The following is a 19274-nucleotide window of genomic DNA, read 5'->3' as shown; positions in this document are numbered from 1 at the left end:
AAAAAAAGAAAAAAGGCTTTATAATGTGCATGTGGGAAGGTGAAACAGCATGTGTAAATTAACCAAAAATTCACTCAGTTTGAGGAGATGCTTGACTTTCAAAGGAACAAGGCCATTTGGACAGTCCTGCTCACTTCCATCTTCATGCACACCAACCGTGGAGCCTTGCCGGGCTCATCTCAGACCCTCATTCACCTAGAATGAGAGTCTAGGCGACTAGCCTCTCCAGGCACCTGAAAACCTCCAGGTTTTTAGGGGCAGCTGTGGAAGGATACAGCACACAGGCCTGGACTCAGGAAGGGCGATCAAGGCCCCGCTCTGATAAGAATTGGACAGACTTGGGCAAGTCACTTCATCTTTCCCAGTATCTATGCACCTGTAAACTGTTGACTTGGCAAGATTATTGTATGAATTCAATGGATGGGGGCAGCCCAGCTGGCTCAGTGGTTTAGCACCTCCCTTCAGCCCAGGGTGTGATTCTGGGGTCCCAGGATCAAGTCCAAAATCAGGCTCCCTGCATGGAGCCTGCTTCTCCCTCTGCCTGTGTCTCTGCGCCCCGCCCCCCTCTATCTTTCATGAATAAATAAATAAAATTTTTTTAAAAAGAAATTATTAAAAAAAATCAATGGATGGATGTTAAATTTGTTTTTTGATTCAAAAGTATTTTGCCTGTTTAATAAGGAAAAAAATGTACACAATCAAAGTCCAATAAGGGTAGAGACAGTAGGGAGAAATTTATAGTCAAGCAATGGTAGTGCAAATATATGTTGGTATAATTCCTATGGAAACTGGCATATTGCATTAAGTATTTGAACTCAGTATTTAAATGTACATACAAAATTGTCTTCTTTGATCCAATAATTAGGCATATGAGAGTTTGTTGCAGGAAATACAAAAGTTAATAATGATGATGATGATGAAGGGCAACCTCTTTGTGTAAAGGTTTTCTTTACAGCATTTCCTGTCATGGAAACAACGTAAACTTTAAGTAAATAAAGGAATGTTTAAGCACAGCATTATAGGCTTAGGCTATGCTTAGATTAAATTCTTACAATGTTAAATGAATAAAAAATGGATTCAAAATACACATTCTGCGGGCACCTGGGTGACCGGGTCATGATCCTGGGGTCCTGGGATCGAGTTCCACATCAGGCTCCCACAGGGAGCCTGCATCTCCCTCTTGCCTATGTCTCTGCCTCTTTCTCTGTGTCTCGCATTAAGAAATCAATAAAGCTTTTAAAAAAAATACACATTCTGTATGATCACATCATTATAACAAAAAAACCATAAGCATTAAAAAGAACCAGAAAGAAAAAAGCAGAACTGTCAACAGTAATGGGTAGAAGAATGCCAGAAGGCGCTTTGGACCAAAGGACTAGATGAACTTTTGACCCTCTTTGTATTCCTAACACCTTGTACATAGATGACACTCAGGATATATGAAATGAATTTTTTAAAGTGCTAAACCTTAGCTCCTAATTAAGAAATTAACACTCTGCTCAACTTTCCAATTAATCAAAGCTTTACCTTAATTGGCCCTGTAAAATAGTTTTAAAATATTTTTTCCCAGTGGTTTCTTCTTATTTTTCCATCCAGCTCTCTGTAAGATCATAGATATTCAGGAACTAGTACATTTGGCATTTGGTCAAATAGCAAAAGCTTGGATTTAGCCATTGAGTATCACAAGGCGCAACATCAAAGGAATTTTGAAATGTTGCTCCCCACATACAGCCCAGCCCATGTCATCTGATCCTCAAGAATGCTGTGCAGAGCCCCAGAGCAGCAGGAGATGGATACCCGCGGCAGGGAAGCCCAAGCATACGTTGTCACCAACGGGAGAGTGGGTACGAGCCAAAGAAGGAATGGATGGCACACTTTAATGGTAGACAGCACTTTCCAGAGAAAACTTGTCAGCGCATCATAGTGAATTTTGCATAAGGAGAGGGAATACAATCAATAAAACCCTCATTTATTTACAGAAATAGAACAAAGCAGCCAAAGTAGGCAACTACGTGGATATTTGGTTCTTTAACTCCCTGGAAATAATATTTATTGCCAACTTTAGCAGTATTCTTAGTGACAATGTTACGAAATACCATCTTGTATTTCTAGCATGTCCTACAGGCCTGTCTTATGGCTCACGGTGAGCAGAGCACCACACTTAGCACACAGTGGAGTCGGTCCCCTCAGGAAACAGAAGATAGTGCTGGGGCAACCCACAGAGGAAATGAATTTTGCAGAGAAGGAATAATATCTCTATGGCAGAAATTAAGTCAGTTCTTGAATTCCAAATCGAAGTGTTTCCTCACGTAGGAGTTTACTTAGTGAACAAAAGAATGTAAGGATCCTTGAAGGTTCCAGGGTATCATAGAGGTTAGAAATGAAAGGTGGTTTAAAAATCTTCTAAGAAGCCACCATACACAGGACATGTTCTTTATAGACAAGGAGTCAGCTCAGAGACCTTAGGAATTTTTCTGAGATCAAGTATCCAGTCAACAATAGAGCGAGGACTCAGACCCAGGTGCCCTGGCTCTCTGTTGCCCTTGCTTCCAGAGCACTCAAGTACCACATGGCTTGTGAGCTGCCACACTGCCTCCAGCACTGTTCTTCAGACGCTCAAGAGGCGCTGGGGCATGAGGGAAACTGCTTTGGAGTCAGACTGAGGTTTAAATCTGACTGTCACTTACCAGCATGTGACCTTGGGCAAGTCAACGAATCTCTAAAGCAAGGCCACCAACCCAGGCCACACTGCGGTGGTGAGAATGAAAAGATAAAGCATCTCCAGGGCTGAGATGGCACTGGAACACCACGGAGGCCCAGTGAACAGCACCAGTCATCTGTCATATGACCTCCTTGAAGGCGGACCCAAAGCCCTGCACTCTTGGCCTCGACCTCAGAAGAGTGTGGTCCAAACACTTCATCCTTCTTCCCAAAAGCTGTACGGACGTCTCTTCTCAGCTGTGCCCAACTGGAACAAATCAAATCCAATTTGGACCATTTAGTGTTTGGCACCATCTTTCATACTAATCTCCTCAGTTTTTATTTTCATTTTCCAGTTTAACCAAACAAGCCACTTTCAGAGGCTAGTGACTTTAAGCCAGACCCACCAATAAACTAGACTTCTCCTGAAAACACCAGGATCCTTTTGAAGGAATGTAAATATAAACAACCCAACACGATATACGAAAATTTGATGGGAGTTGGGTCATTGGTTCGGATGCCAGCTCGACTCTAAACTTGCCCGGTACTATTTTGGGGTATCACAATCTATGTGTGCTCCACGTCCCAGCCACCCTGCCATCCATTAGGTTCGAATGTCCTTTATGGAATGAACTTGATCCCCCCGCCTTACTTTTGGTCTCTCTCCAGGGCAGCTAATGCGCTGGCATAGTTCTGCCATTTGTCAGCCAGAAGTCTGGTTACACATTTGCTCGTCAATCTAAACCTAACCTATTCTCATACGAGCACTTGGGGTTTCATGTAAATCCACCAGACACTCTGTCATTCAGCAGCAATAGCTCTCCCTAGTAGGCCGCACCAATGTGCCTTCATGAAATATTTCCCTGGGTTGGTGGAAGAAACATTCAAATGAACGTGCTTTTTCAGGAATGGTGACACCAGAATGTTACAAATCTGTTCATTACCACAACAAGGATAAATGGTATTTCTGCCAAAGACTTGGTAACGGGTGCAGTAATGCATCTCAGCACTTTCTGAAAGTAAAGGTCTGCCCTGGGAGGTAAGTCCTATAATGCATGACTAACAAACGCAAACCCAAACTTCGAAACTAAGTTTTCCTCGTCCGTGTAACCGATCGTTTCCAACAGACGCCGCCTTAGGAAGTTCATGACGTTCCTTCTGTTCTCTGGATACTCCCGTCCAGGCGAGGCTGACCCCACGGTTTCTGAAAGGGGGCTTCCTCATTAATCGAGCATGCTTTACTGTGATTTTTCTTACATTTGAATGCACACGTGCTTTTACCAGCCGTACTTCAAAAATCTGCTATGGTGTAAGGGCACGATTTCATGGGGTTATTAGTTCATCGTCCAGGAAGGTATTTTTAACATTCAGTTGAACAGTTTCTTAAGCAGCTTTTTAAGATCCTTGTTTCTGGTTATAGTGATTAATTGTTCATCTTTAAAAAAAAAAAAAAAAAAAGGCAACTTTAGGCCCTGGCCTTCCCTGTGTCTTGTGGCATTTTCAAGGCGTCACAAAGGAACTAAGGAACTGGGAATTTAAACAAGACGAAGTATCCGTTCTCATTGACACGGGCATGACACTGGGCCAGTTAACTTGGGTGTTCCTAGATTGTAAAATGCTGTGTTAAAAAATAAAAATTAAAAATTAAGAAATAAAAAAAAAAAGTAAAATGCTGTGTTAATGTAGACCTAATTCATGAGAACTGTGGAGACAGTGGGGGGGGGGGGGCTTCCAGTCTAGGGTATTTACGAAGAGCTCATTTTATTCCTGCAAGTGTCTGAAAATGCCGGGTAATCATTACTATTCACTATGAGCACTGAAAGTATGACTACCAGCGCTTTAAAAAAAAAAAAAAAATCCAATATCTGTGAAAGGTTATTCATCCAAAGAATGTGTCCTCTAAAATTAAAGACTCACCGAGTTCTGGCATATTGGCTCTCCCCATGCCTCAAATGGACAGAATCCAGATCCTGGTCAGAGAGTAATGGTTTTCTTTTTACTGTTTTGGATTCAGAACAGAATCAGCAGCTCATAGTTACAGTTTTTTAGCACTGGGTTTCAAGTAGAGAGAGTCACTTGGTCACAGTATAAAGATTAGTGTCTACCTAGGTAAAACCGGGTGCCTTGGGGAAATGCAGAAAGGCCTTCCTCTGCAGGCTCTTCTTCGGTCCTGGGCATTCGGAGATGGTCTTTTCCTCTATTTGACTCCCTCTAGTGTTTTCTGGCTGAAGTACAGGAACTAAAGCTCCATTTACACACACAAAAATGTTGCTGCAATTTCTCAGTATTTTCCCCGGTTATCATACACTGAAGCACACTTGCCACCAGATGTTTTGACATGAACTCTAAGTGATTGCGAGAATTTTTGATTGGAGAGTCTCAAGCTTAGGTTCTTGTATTCCAACGTCAGATCTCCAAAGTAGGCATAGACTTCTGATCTGTTAGGGTTAGAGTCCTTCTCTGCCTTTGAACCCCTATATTCTCATTCATTTTTATTATGATCTGAAGAAGGGGGAAAGAGTCTCTAATGAACTAAGGCAAGCACGCAGGCATTTCTTTGACATATTTTCCAAGATAGAATGTAATGGTTTGATTCTTCTAAGTCCCCCCAAGAGGTTCAAGGTGTTTTGCCTCAAGAGAAAAGTGATTCCTTCTTCTTCTTCTTTTTTTTTTAAACAGCCTTATGGAAACATTGCATATTTTCTCCACAGAAGCCCTTAGTCAGACCAGGAAGAGTAGCTTCTTGGGAAATGTATTGCTTGTGGGCACTTTTTCTTTACTGAGAAGAAAATACACTTCCAAAGCTGTCAGCTGCCGTTGCTGCTACTTTGGAAACCAGCCACAGCTGATGTGAGAGCTAACTATAGGCCAAGGTCATCTGGGGATCTACCCAGCCTGCGTGCAGAGATGACACCCATACCTCATGGGAGGGCATGGGCTTGCCAGTCCAGCCAGTCCAGCCCAGAGAGCTAGTTTCAGCTGGAATCCCCACAAGAAGGCCCTTGATCGTCCTTCACGCTGTCGGCAGTCACTTTTACACTTGACCATTCTCAACCACAATCTGCTTTATACACTGGCCTCTTCTCCCCTTTATAACATCCTCCCTGTTTGCAGGCCCCCATAGGGGGTTCATAGGTATAGCAAGTAATAATATTAAAACTGACCTTTACTGCTGTTTGTTTAACAACACAAAGCTCACTGAGGCATGCAGCTCCACTACATCAAATTATTTCAACCAAGTACCTGAACAGGAAATCCTCAGGCTTCTTTTTCTTCCTTCTTTATGACCATCAGCCACCAGCCTCTAATCCTGGCCAGGCCTTGTCCATTCAGATCCTTAGAGATCTTTCCTCTTTCGTGTCCCCTGTCATTACATTTCATCCACTTTGCCTGGTTGCTGTAATAACTTTCCAACCAATCTCCCACCTCCAATTCACCAACATTCCACCATTGCTTATATTTCAAAATTACAAATCAGAATGAGTAACTCTTCCGTTGAACACTGTGCCTTTCCCCATCATCTACAAGATAAAGCTCATGCTCTCTAGACTGGCAGTCTGCCTACCTTTCCAGGCTCATCTCTTATCACCCCCTTCTTTCCATCACTCTCTTCATCACATAAACATACCCCCTCCCTCAACCCCATCATCCTCTCCCATGTCTTCAGATCTGTCTAGTGATCTTATCTCCCTAGTGATCCTCTCTACTTATTCCATCAAGATTCAGTTTGCAAATTATCTTTCTGATGGAGCTTCCCCTGATACTCTTCCAAAGCTCCCACACACAGCTCACACACACGTGTGTGCACTTAGTCCTTCCATCTATGATGCTCCTTAGGCCACTGTTGATTCTTAGCTCTTGTATCACTACACACACACACACACACACACACACCCCACAGAACCACAGATTTTGGACTCTTCCTGACTAGGCTGTGAGGTTCTTAATGGGAGAATCTTATATTATTGATTTATTGTGTGTACATTCCCAACATCTACAGCCATACTTAAAGCAGTATATACATTTTGTCGTATTAATAAAAATATAAATCTCACAAACAAAGCAGCCGGTCACATCCGAGAAAGTGTATTTTAATTTAAGTCCTGTCTTTACCTCTGCCCTTTGCTAAATGGTATTTGATTTACCAGGTTCCCAGGTGGGTTGTGGCCTAAAGACCCATATCTGCACTTTAGGAAAGCCGATGCTTTTGCCAAGAAATGAACTAGAAAAATATTGGGGACCAGGGAATTAGAGGAAGGGTCAGCAAGGATATGTCAGGGCTGAGGTGTGCTGCCCAGTGAGCACAGTCCAATTCTGGAAGACTTTGTAACCGAAGGAGCTGTTAAACCTGAGACAGACACCATGCATGCATGGTTCCTACATATTGCGTGCCTCTAGGCCGTCTCTCCTCTTACTTACATCCCTACATCCTCTGTTCATCCGTGCAAGTTCTCAGCTTAGATCTAGGCTTAGCCTGGTAACCTTGACTTCAAGATCAATTACCAGCATGGTCCTTACCTTTGCCTTTCTAAGTTACTCATTTCCCCCCATGAAAAATATTTCTTCAAGAGACTGCCAAGGTTGAACTAATCTCTGCCTACCTTAGGTAACTAAAGGTAGACCAACAGGGCTGTGATTTTGTGGAGAGAATTTGGGAATCACAGTTTTAGGATCCATAGTCTTCTCTGTACCTCCTTGTTGCAGGAAGTATCAACTCTGCTTAAGTTCTGCTCAAAGCTCAAGCGATTTTTCAACTGTGATATATCAATTCCTAGAAAAGTATTTTGACCATGAAGCTCTTCTCAAATCTGGCTAGCCTCCGTATCTAAACTTCCCTTACTCTTCATCTATGCAAACTGTCCATTTTTTCATTATCTCATTTTAAAAAATTGTTACTGAGCCTTTTTTTATGCACCAGAGCTGAGGTATGGGCAGTAAACAAGACACACGCAGTCCTTCTCCTCAAGAGCTTGCAGTCTGGCTATCTCTCTGCTGTCCCTTGAATCTGACCTATATATAGGGATCTGCCTGTGTGCACTGAGTATGCTCACACCTGCCACCCCTCTGGCCTGTCTGAATTCTTATAATTCATCAAAGTTCCATTCAAGTCTTCCCACCAATGTCTGGTGTTGTCTCTCTCTTAGAGCGGGGGGTATTAAGAACTGGCTAAAGCACCATATCTAAGGATGCTGTGTAAAACCAGCGTTGATCCGAAGGAGGCTTCTGGTAATACCCCCAAGGGCTCTGTCGTCGCTATAATTTGTACCAAGTGTAGGTTCTGATATACATGGAAAGGCCATGCTTACTCCTTCCGTGAATAATATGGATGCATCAGTAAGATATCTAACCACAGAATCAAGATGTATTTGTTATCTTTTGCTACATAGCAAATCACACCAAAACTGAGTGGCTTAAACAACAAGTATTTGTTATCTTATAGTTTCTTTAGTTCACAAATGCAGCAGCAGCTTAGCTGGGTGTTTCTGGCTCAGGGTTTCTCATAGTTTCAGTCAGGATGTGAGTCAGGGCTGGAGGCCTCCGAAGCCTTGGCTGGGGTGGAGGGTCTGCTTCGAATCTGGCTCACTCACATGGCTGTGGGCAGAGGACTTCAGTTCCTCACCACGTAAGCCTGTCCATAGGCTGCATGAGCATCCTCAAGACGTGGCACAAACTTCCCCCGGAAAGAGCAAGCCAAGGGAAGAAGAAAGTCACAGTCCCTTTTAGGTCCTGGTCTTTAAAGTCACACAGCATCATTTCCACTTTATTCTATTTATTAGAAACAAATCAGTAGGTCCACCTGTACTCCAGGAGGGGAATTAGGCTTCACCCCTTGAAGGGAGGAATGTTCAAAAATTTTGTGCCTATATTTTAAAAGCACAGAAGCTGCTCAAGAATCTTGGAGATTGGAGCTGTGGCCTAAATCTAAATCTAGGGTGTGAAAGACTTAATTTATAGCCGTCTGAATGAAAATTCTTATGAGTTTTAGTCAACAGAGGTCATTATGGGCCTGCTCCAAAAGTCAACATGATCCTAGGCTGCATGTAAAACCAGGTGCCATCTGGGATGAGGAAGTGAGTCATGTCTATTTTACTGTGTTGAGGTCAGACCACAGCAGAGAGCTGTATTTCAGTTTGGGGCACCACGTGGAGACACATACTGGGGCCCATGTGGAAGTCAACAGATAGGATTGTCAAGAAATTTGGAATCATGTTCTATAAATGTTGTTGAAGGAATAAGAGAAGTTAAAGCCAGAGAAACATGAGGTTGCTGCGGTCATTATCTTCAAGAATGTGAAGAACTTTCATGTACAGAGATAGATTTGTTCTGCTTGCCCTGTGCTGCAGCCAAAACCATTGGGTTGAAGTCAGAGGAGAGACATTTTGGATCAATGTAAAGAAGGTATTTCTAAGAGTCAAACTGATCTAAGGTGAAAGCACCTACCTTCAAGGTCCAGTCATTGTATCAGAGGCATTGAAACAGTCAGAGGGCTGACGTGGCATGTAGCCCTTGCATAGAGATTCTATGATCTCACAGGCACTTTCCTCATGTCGCTGTGGAGTTATCATTGCCTCAGCATGGAAGATTCGATAGCAGTGGGCAGGCTCTATTCTTTGATTGGATTGAAGAGCAAGGTGTGTTTTCTGTTTTTCAAACAAGGATGACTATTAGTTCACATTTCTGCGAGTGGGAAATTTGGGCTCAGCTGGTTGGTTCTTCTGCACATCTCATTCAGGCCAGATGGTTGGTGTAGGATGAGTCTCACTCATGTGACTGTGGTTAACAAGTTGTCTGCTGGGGCTTCAAGCTAATTTTTATGGTGATCTCATGAATCCAGTGCAGCAGGAGCTGGTAAGCCTCAATGTGTCAATGCTTTTCAAGTCTTTACATGTATCATGTTTGCTAATATTTCAGTGGCCAAAACAAGTTATATAGTCAAGCCCAGAGTCAAACAGACTTCTTGATGGGAAGAGTGGCAGAGAGGCCAGCACACAAGATACTTATTTACAGCCATTTTGCAATTGACCACAGAGACCTTTTTAAAATTACCTGAATGAAACCTAGATGTCATTTTGGACATCCCTCTGCTTTCCTTGATAATCATAACTCATCCACTGGTGCATCATTCTGCATAATCCAGACCACAAGAAGGGTATGCTCTCTGTCACAGTGAGCCCAATGACAATATGGAGTAACCATTGTCCAGCAGCCATGTACAAAGCTCAGACCATTCCTATGAGTGGACAAAACGGGGGGAACTTCAGCCTTCAGAAGGAGCCTCCCATCCACTTGAGGGAAACGAAAGGACAAGACAAAGTTAAATCTAAGAGACCAAGATGGGGACCGAGAATATATCTCCATGACCTATTTTGGGAAGAATGGTGTCTTAGAAGATTTTGAAGATATATTCCAAGCCCCCATTTTCACTCAGCAGTAAGACAACATGGCACTTAGTAAGCAGCTGCTCCCTGGTGATAACCCCCAAGCCCTGTGACTAGACACAGCCCCGCCACTTCCATGCAGCATTTCCGATGGTCTCTCAGCACTGACCTCTGCTACTGGTTGCCATCTGAATTGGCACTTACCCTACTGTTGTCTTACAGGAGAGTTGAAGAAGATACCTTTGTCTCTGCAAAGATGTAAAAACTAAACGTAGACCAACAGGGCTGTGATTTTGTGGAGAAAAGAATATTCCTATTTATTAAATGTACGAGGAAAATGTATCTGCTCCATGCACTTGCCCACCTACCCCTGTAGTCATTTGAGTTTTCCACTCTTGGTGAACAAATATCCACCGTATTTTCCAAGCTAAGTCTTTAACAACTTGTAAGGTTTTGCTTCTTGCTGCACCCTTTGCCTTGTGTAAAATGAGACAGGGGGAGTTGTCAACAAATATTTGATGTCCAATTGATGGCATGGGGTCAGATTTCTGGGAGAAAATTAAGATGAGGGAAAAAGACCCCCTTCATCATTTAGATGATGTTTTGTCAAACCAAATGGCTGATTCACATCTAATCATTGTATCTTAAGCAGGGACAGCTGGAGCTTACTGTGCGCCTCCTGCCCCGTCTTTATCCCTTCTCTAAAGGCAGGAAACAGAGGGCTCTGTGCACAGCAGTCACAGACCTGCATCAAAGACAAACCACTGACATGGAACATCACAAAGAGAGGCTTGCTGGCCCAGGGTTGGCATTTGGGAGCCACATGCAGGCACACGCTAAGGAGCATGGCAGCAGCCTTCTCTCTTCATCTTGGGGGGTGGAGGCCAAGGAACAAGGCTCCCTCGGTTTCCTACCAAATGACCTATTTTGGTGAAATAAGAAAGGGAGGGCTGCCCTACAGCCAGTCATATGCCAAGTTGTAGCGATGTTAGTATTTCATGCCAGTCATTCTATCTAACAGAAACTTGCCCTGGCTTTTTTCCATTCCTTTTAGTGAGATTGCAGCTGTAAATCAGCAAGAGTGTCTTGGAGGCTGCTTCAGGATGGTTGTCGGGAGCAGTCTAAGAGGAAGAAGCTTCAGAATAATTTAGAATATGAGTCTGGGAGGGAAGGTCAATTTTGCTATTTAGAACCAGAGCGCTGTACCAAACTTGGCTTTGAAGGGATGCTCTAAATGTCAGCCTTGGAATTTGAATTGAGAATAGCTAAAAAACACAATTGTTCATACTTTTATCAGCATGAGACTTAGTTTGAATTCTCATTCTCAACTCTGACCTCTGAACATCCTCTAAATTTGGGGAGGCCCCTTTAATAATAATCCATTTGGCATTGGTAAAAATCTCTTTTTACTTGTAAGAAGAGTTCCATTTGTGAATAATGCTGCAATGAACATGGGAGTGCCGATATCTCTTCGATATCCTATTTTCATTTCCTTTGGATAAACACCCAGAAGTGGGAGTACTAGATCACATAGTAGTTCTATTTTTAATTTTTCTCATCCTACCTCTTAATAACAGTACCAAGGTACGTTGACCTTTCTGGGCTTTTCCTTCTTTATCTCTGAAATAAGGAGACAGAGTTATTCAGAGGAATAAATGAGAAAGAATATTGTGAAGTATTAAGAAGGTCCAGTTAGAAACATGGTATGGGAGGACGAATGGCCAAAGTCACTCAACCAGCAGCTGCAGAATCAGGTCCACAACCTATGCTTCATGAAGCAGCACCTAGCCTAGCACCAGGTGCCTTGTTAACTGAACATACATATATTTTCCTCTGGCATCAGCCCCTCTGAACTAAGGACTGGATTGATATGAGACACAAATTAAGGAGATTATGGAAGGTTGGATCTATCCACTTATTGCCCTGATCGGTTTATCCTGCAACTCCTCCAGATTTATCTAATCCCCAGTAAGTCCCAGACACAAGCAAGACTCAGTAGTCATTCTTTAATGGAAAGAATCTAGACTGGGAATTTATTACGGCCCCATTGTTGGGAAGCATGAGTGGGAAGGGTGCAAGGGGATTTGGCAACAATCCATAGATATGGCAAAAATCCACACGCGTAAAATTCACTGTAACTCCCTGCCTAAAGCTCTCTGCTCTGGCCCTGGCCCTATATCCTCAGCAGATATGCCTCTTCTTTGAGCGCCTATGAATGTTTCCCCCTCAATAGGGTCACTGTTAAATTTCACCACGGGCACATTTCACCCTGCCATGATTTCTACTGCGCAATATCTCTGAAGTCTTTTGAAGACTCTCCATGAACTTAAAGAGGAAGAACACAGACTCTGGGGACAAAAGCCAACCCCCTTTTGTAACAGCATCATTCTTGGCTAGTCCCACACTTGTGTTTTCTATCAGAAGCCACTGGGAAAGAAAGAAACAGCTCAAGTAATATTTAACTCTGATCACACTGTTTGCTTTAATTATTAACATTTGGCAGCCAGAAGAAATAACAGCACTTCATCTAGACATTTAAGAAGATAAAGGAACAGCTCATACCCCAGCCTTTATAAGATGTTTGAGAAATCATCTTGGACGGGCACATGCAGTCTTCACACATACCAGCAAACGCTGGGAAGTGTGATGACTGATTCATTCACTGTGCAAATATTTATTGAACTGGCACAGTTCTAGGTGCTGGCAATACATCGATGAGCAAAACAGACAACAGTCCCTGATCTTGTGGAGCTTATATTCTAGTAGGAGGTGGAAGAGACAAATATTCAACAGCAAACATAATAAACAAGGAAATTACATGGTCTGTTAGGCGGTAAGAGAGAAAAACACAGCAGGGTAAGAGAAATGGGGAGTGCTGGGGGTGAGAGGGCCCATTTTTACATGGGGTGGTCAATGTTGGCCTCATCAACTGGTGACAGTCTAGCAAAGTCTTAAAGGAAGGTACTTATTTCCAATAGGTACCTGGAAAGTGGTGCTATAGACAGAATAGCCAGTGCAAAGATCCTGAGGTAGGAGCATTGAGTGGAGTGTTGGTAAAACATCACGAAAACCAGATTTGCCTAGAATGGAGTGGGTACGGAGGAACACAGGAAATGAGGGGAAATGAGGTCGCAGGGGAAAGAGTGACCAGATAGATAGGACCCTGTAGATTGATGTATATAAATTTGTTTTCCTTTAGAGAAGTGGGGCCATTAGAACCTTTGGGGTTGAGTGATCTAAGGTTTTATTTTTTATTATTGTTTTAAGATTTTATTATTTATTCATGATAGACAGAGAGAGAGAGAGAGAGAGAGAGAGAGAGGCAGAGACACACGCAGAGGGAGAAGCAGGCTCCATGCAGGGAGCCTGACGTGGGACTCGATCCCAGGTCTCCAGGATCAGGCCCTGGGCCAAAGGCAGGGGTTAAACCGCTGAGCCACCTGGGGATCCCCGTGACTAAGGTTTTAATAGGATCCCATTCTGTATGGTTTCGTTGTATATTTAGGCCAGGTCAGAGACAGACCCTTTGCGCTGAAGATGTTTTTGCTTTTCCTCCAAGATGTTCAGAGTGGCAGGCTTCCAGGCTAACACATCAGCATCCCCCACTGAACTGAGTGGCTCCCTCACGACTCCCTGCCCCTCTGGAAGCAAAGTCCCATCACCTCCATCCCAGCCTCACGTAGACATGGACGGAGAAAAAGGAAGAATCTCTTCTTTCCCTGTTTGCAGCTTCCCAGGAATTCAGACTCCACCTAGCAAGATCCATTAGAGCTAATTAACGGCCCTCCTTTCAGTAGGTGTCTCCTCACTATGATTAATTCTCGGTCAGAGACAGAAAGCTTGTTCCATTATGGTTCTTTTTAAAAAATTATTATTATTCAGGCTTCTAATACTGGCATGAACTGCGGGTGAATTTCTGAAGTCATGTTACTTAGCTGTCACAACTAGTAATAGAAAAATTCAATTTATAAAGAATTAGGAGAGGCAGGAGAGGCATGCTCTTCGGTTTAGAACAAAGGAGATCAATCCTGACACAATGGCAGCATGACATCCGTGGACTTTGAAGATTCTAGCCTTCCTCTTCATTAATTAGAGAGAATCAAGAGTTCTGGTGGTTAATTATTTGCAGAAATTGTGCTCTGCAAAAGCAGATGCCAACTCCCTCCAGCCGCCTCCAGCAGCAGCTCTGCATGATAATTAAACCATGTGTCAGTCCCAAGCTCGGTCTGGGTGGGCAAATACACACTCGGATGACCACTGCCGTCCGCCACCCCTCGGGTTTGGGCAGGGCCCGTGGGACTTGCTCACACGGGGACCCCGGAGGCCGACACTGTTCTGAATGGGCTGCCCTGGATAGGTAGTGCTGTTAAAATCCACATCAAGAAACCTAAGATCAAAGTCAGCTCGAATTTGCTCTTACAAAGTGTTTGGTGGGTCAAGGCCATTTGCCAATAGGGTCAGTTGGTACTTGTGTGGGTGGCTACTGCTGCTGCTCTTGTGCCAAGGTTAAAGAATCAATTCTCTTTAAGAAAAACAAGACAAAATAAAAAACAACGGGGTGCCTGGGTGGCTCATTTGGTTGTTTCTGCTTTTGACTCAGGTCATGATCTGAGGGTCCTGGGATCGAGCCCGGAGCCCTGGGTCAGGCTCCCTGCTTGACAGGGAACCTGCTTCTCCCTCTCCCTCCGCCTGCCATTCCCCCTGCTTGTGCTCTCTGTCTTTCTCATAAATAAATAAATAAATAAATAAATAAATAAATAAATAAATAAAATCTTTGAAAAATAGCTTTAGCTTTTAATGCTTTAATTACAAAAATAATATATATCCTTTGTATCAAATTGAAGCCATGTGGAAGTTACGAGGTAGAAAACGAGGGCTCCTCTGTGCCCCCTTCCAATTCTCCCGAGAACCATGATAAGGTTTGAGGCTTTCCTTCCAGACTCTTCCCGTGCTCAGATTGCAGTCTCTGGATTCTCTTCTGACCCACCAGGGACTAACATCTTAACATGACATTTCAGCATCCCTGCTGCTTTTTCTGGATCCACGAGATCCACCGCCGTCCTGCTTCTGCGCTTCCACAGGACTCCGCGGCGGATTTAACACAGGGCAGCCTCAACTTGGGAGTCTTGCCATTGGATTTGACCACAAGCCCTGGCACAAGAATGCACTGGCGCTTAATGGTATGATCTTAGTGTTTCTATGCCAGAGACAAGAGGTAAATAGGACAGCCCCATCCTGGGGGTAGCAGTGCATTTGCAACCAAATATATTGAGCTCAGTCTTCATTTTGACGGCAGATATTGTTGGAAAAACAGGAAGAACACGCACATTATAAAAGCCATCAGCACTGGTGATGTAAACAGTTGCCTCTCATCGGCTTACACACCACGGGGAGGGACAGAGAATGCAGTGCTGCTCTCCCAGAAATAGAAATGCTGCTCGAGTTAGCCCAGGGCCTCCTTTACCAGAGCTAAGCCAGCAGACAGAGCCACATCTCTGACCTGCCCTCCCAGGCATCAATTTCTTGGGGAATTTATTCAGAGGACTGCAGCCCTAAAGCTGAGTGGGGCTGGGGGTGCCCGATCGGCATTCAGGATGAGCTGCGGGCAGCAGAATGAGGGTGGCCGCCTGGCAGGCCCTCCCCCACGTACCCAGATCGCCCTGGACGCTTTGACATTTGCTGGCATTAAGACCCTGTGGCCATTTCACAGCCCATTTGTTTAAGATACTTGAAACTCTCTCTGCGGGGCAGCCTTGTAACATTAGCTTGGCAGACATCAGCCCCTCCCTTGGGTGACCAAGCCCTTCTGACCACTGAGGGGTTACCGACTCTAAAGAGCAGCAGCAGGTTTTGGCTACATCTCAATCATAGCATTTATTAAACTCGGTTGTGATCATCTGTCGCCGGGACTATCCTACTGGCCAGTTATCTCCTCGAGGGCACCGAATGTGTTTTAAGCATCTTGGTGCTGCTGGCACCTCGCTGGAACGGGGGTACAGGTTACCTCTGTTTTACTGGGTTTTTACGACGTAGTATTTGTTGGGTGGCAGGTTTTCGGTGGTGGTGGAGGTAGCCGTTCCCACGGACGTAACTTGACACAAGCTATGATGGTTAGTTTTCTATGTCCCTTGGTTAGATTTGGTCAGCACCCAGTTATTCAATCGAACATTAAGGTAGGTGTGGCTGTGAAGGCATTTTGGAGGTGCGACCATCATCTACAATCAGTTGACTTTGCATAGAGGAGATCACTGTCCATAATGTGAGTGGGGTTCATCCAGTCATTGGAGGCCCTACGAGTAAAATCTGAGCTGTCTTACAGAGGAAGACATTCTGACTCAAGCCTGCAGGATCACTCCTGTGTCCTGAGTTTCCAGGCTGCTGGCTTGCCCTATGGATTTTGGATTTTCCAGCCCCCACCATTGTATAAGCCAATTCCTTAAAACAAATACCTGTATGCCTATATATAAAATCTCTTATTGGTTCTGTTTTTCTGGAGAACCCTGACTGATGTGTGTACACGTGGTACGCATGAATCCATGTAAAACACACCATTCATTCATTCATTCATTCATTCATTCAGTGCACTCAACAAATAATTCTTTTGAGTGCCTACCAAGTGCCAGGCATTGTGCTATGTGCTAGAAATGATAGTAAAAAGAGACAATCCCAGATCTCAAGGCAAGCCTTGATTTAAGGCAAGTCCAGGGCAGTGCCGGAGGTTTCTTAAAGAAACAAACCGGCCTAGAATCTGTGGGAACTAGACTCAGACGGTGAGTCACCTGCAGCTGCCTTGGCCCGGGGCAGGGACAGCCAGGTCCGGCACAGAGCCAAGAAGGAATAAAGCACTTTTGCCCAGGCGTCCAGGGCACCCGGATTTCACAGTGCCAAGAAGAAAAAAGAGACAGAAAGAAGGAAAAGAAAAGAGGAGACAAGACAAAAGCTTGGGGGCGAAAGAGAGATGTTCAGGGTGGTTTTTCTGGGTACAGGCACCCTGAAGGTCAAAAAGGCTTCCTTCCACTGAGGTAGGAAGGGACGGATTCTCAAGAACTCCCTCCCACCTCTGCTGTGATGGTATGACCTCACCATGACCTCACTTCCTTTCCAGGAGCCCGGGGAATTTTCCTCGGCCCAGAAGCTTCAGGGAAAAGCTGACTTTGGGTTCTGTCCCTGCCCCGTCCACACGTTGGCCCAGAAACTTGGCTCCTGGGAGTGAACAAGAAGAGCTTTGCTCTTTGCAGACTGAAAAGTGGCACCTTTTATTTTTTGATTTTAAAGATTTTTTTTTTTTTTTACTCATTCATAAGAGGCACACAGAGAGAGGCAGAGATGCAGGCAGAGGGAGAAGCAGGCTCCCTGCAGGTGAGCCCCATGTGGGACTTGATCCCAGGACTCGGGATCACGACCTGAGCCAGAGGAGATGCTCAACCACTGAGCCACCCAGGTGTCCCAAGTGGCACCTTTTAAATTAATTTTTAAAGGAATATGCTATCCTGACGTTGGTAAGTCTCAGCTGAAAAAAATATAAGAGAAAGCAGCGTGAAAAAGGGAACAAACCAGAATGTTCAGAGAGGAGGCTCTCGAGGTTTGTTACCCTTCCTGTAGGCCGGCTCCCCCCTGCCCAGGGGTAGGCCCTGCCAGTCCAGGACTCCCTCCCTGAGCGAGAACAGGGCCACACCTGTCCTGTCACTCGAGGAGGAAGCAGCAGGCCCAGAAGGCAAGGCTCAGACCAGGCATCTCCGCCCGTGTGAGCAGTTCGGGTTGCAGGCACTCCTGGGTGAGCCCACAGAGGAGTCTTTTATGAATAAGAAAAAAATTTCCTTAAAACCTTTGACCGTGGGCCGCCCGGGTGGCTCAGCAGTTGAGCACCTGCCCCTGGCCCAGGGCCTGATCCTGGAGACCCGGGATCGAGTCCCTCATTGGGCTCCTGCACGGAGCCTGCTCCTCCCTCTGCCTGTGTCTCTGCCTCTCTCTCTCTCTCTCTCTGTCTTTCATGAATAAATAAATAAAATCTTAAACAAACAAACAAACCTTTGACCGCCACCTGGCCCTAGCTGGTCCTAGTCAGTACAGGAATCTACAGCGCAGAGGACTTCGAGGTTGCCCCTCGGTGTGGAAGGCCACCGTCTGTGGGGGCTGCAAGCAGCTGGGCTTCCTCTCTGGAGCTCCAGCACCGAGCCCTGCCGGTTTCCTTTACTTCCAGAAGCTGTGGTTGGGACTCACCCAATTTAGCCAAGAGGCATCCAGAGCTGCGGATCTCTCCTTAAATGGGACTGAATCCCCCCACCCCATTTTCCCAGAGGGGCTTCCTCGGGAGTTGGTGGGGGCTCCAGAGCCAAGGACATCAGAGCTGCCCACCTGGCAACATGGGGTAGAGTCTTCCAGGCTCACAGTCGTCTTACTAAGTCACCACTTCCTTGGCTGAAAAATACCCGAGTGACTTTGATGAAGCTTCCTCGGCCAAGAGTGGCGGCCAGAGCTGCGATGGGCAGCCCGGGGTCCCTGTTCTACTGGCTCTGCAGGGACTCCCCTGAGGGATGCAAACGCCCCGGCGAGTCACACTCCTGGCAAGTCGCCCTTTGCAGTGGCCCCCTGGGGTCCGTTGTCCCCCAGCAGCCTTGGTGTTGAGGACACAGCCCCGCAGGAACTTTCCCCTTCGGCTTGGCCTGATTAATCTGGCTCTGCCATCATCACCCTTTGGAGAGAGAAAGAGGGTGCTCGCTGCACCTTGTCCTGCACCCCGTTAGCATGTGTTCCCTGTGACCTGCGGCGGAGGAGGCCGCCTCCCGAAGCTTTGAGAAACACCTGCCTCGGTGTTCCTGGGCCCTTTCTCAGGGTGCACACATGCCAGCCATCAAGCCTTCCCCTCTTTCTCGCCGAGTCTTTGGTTAGCCACACTTCTCACCTGTAACGGCTGAACGACCCTTTTATTCTCTTATTTCCGGCCTGACAGGCTTGTTAGTGGAAGGAAAGAAAAGCTACCTGGATGCATGTGCGCCCTTGGCGGATGCTGTTGCCTTTTCTCCAAATATCCCAGGCTGTTTTGGATATTTGGATCCAAGCTTGCCACCCATTCCCAGGAGACGCCTTTTCCTCCAGCCCCAGGCTTCTGGAAGGAATGGCTGTAAAGGAGTAGCCCATAAGGAAGACTTAACAAGTGGTTGGGGGGCGCATTAGGTCCTGGTGCCATTTTTGAGC

At 45.3% G+C, this 19274-nt stretch overlaps 1 protein-coding gene and 1 long non-coding RNA gene across 8 annotated transcripts in view; one reads left to right on the top strand and one right to left on the bottom strand.

The window, feature by feature from the left end:
• Positions 1 to 674: 674 nt before the first annotated feature.
• On the bottom strand, positions 675 to 5456 carry LOC111094185. 2 transcript variants are annotated; one of them, XR_005384594.1, is made up of 3 exons: positions 4618 to 5456; positions 2688 to 2968; positions 675 to 961 (listed from the first exon to the last, which is right to left on the bottom strand). It is a non-coding gene; the product is annotated as an uncharacterized LOC111094185 (long non-coding RNA). The 2 variants fall into 2 exon arrangements; XR_005384593.1 differs by lacking the exon at positions 675 to 961 and having other exon boundaries at positions 1949 to 2968.
• Positions 3408 to 19274, top strand: part of ITGB6 (integrin subunit beta 6) — a 128704-nt gene continuing 112837 nt past the window's right edge. For 5 of the 6 annotated variants that reach the window (XM_038584635.1, XM_038584631.1, XM_038584633.1 and 2 more), the window contains exon 1: positions 3409 to 3739. The gene's annotated coding sequence lies outside the window, so the exon portion shown is untranslated. Of the gene's footprint in view, positions 3740 to 19274 lie in introns of all 6 variants that reach the window. The other variant, XM_038584632.1, reaches the window with a different exon arrangement.

Source organism: Canis lupus, chromosome 36, assembly GCF_011100685.1.
Source record: "Canis lupus familiaris isolate Mischka breed German Shepherd chromosome 36, alternate assembly UU_Cfam_GSD_1.0, whole genome shotgun sequence".
NCBI lineage: Eukaryota > Metazoa > Chordata > Mammalia > Carnivora > Canidae > Canis > Canis lupus.
This window is presented reverse-complemented; position numbering and strand designations above follow the sequence as displayed.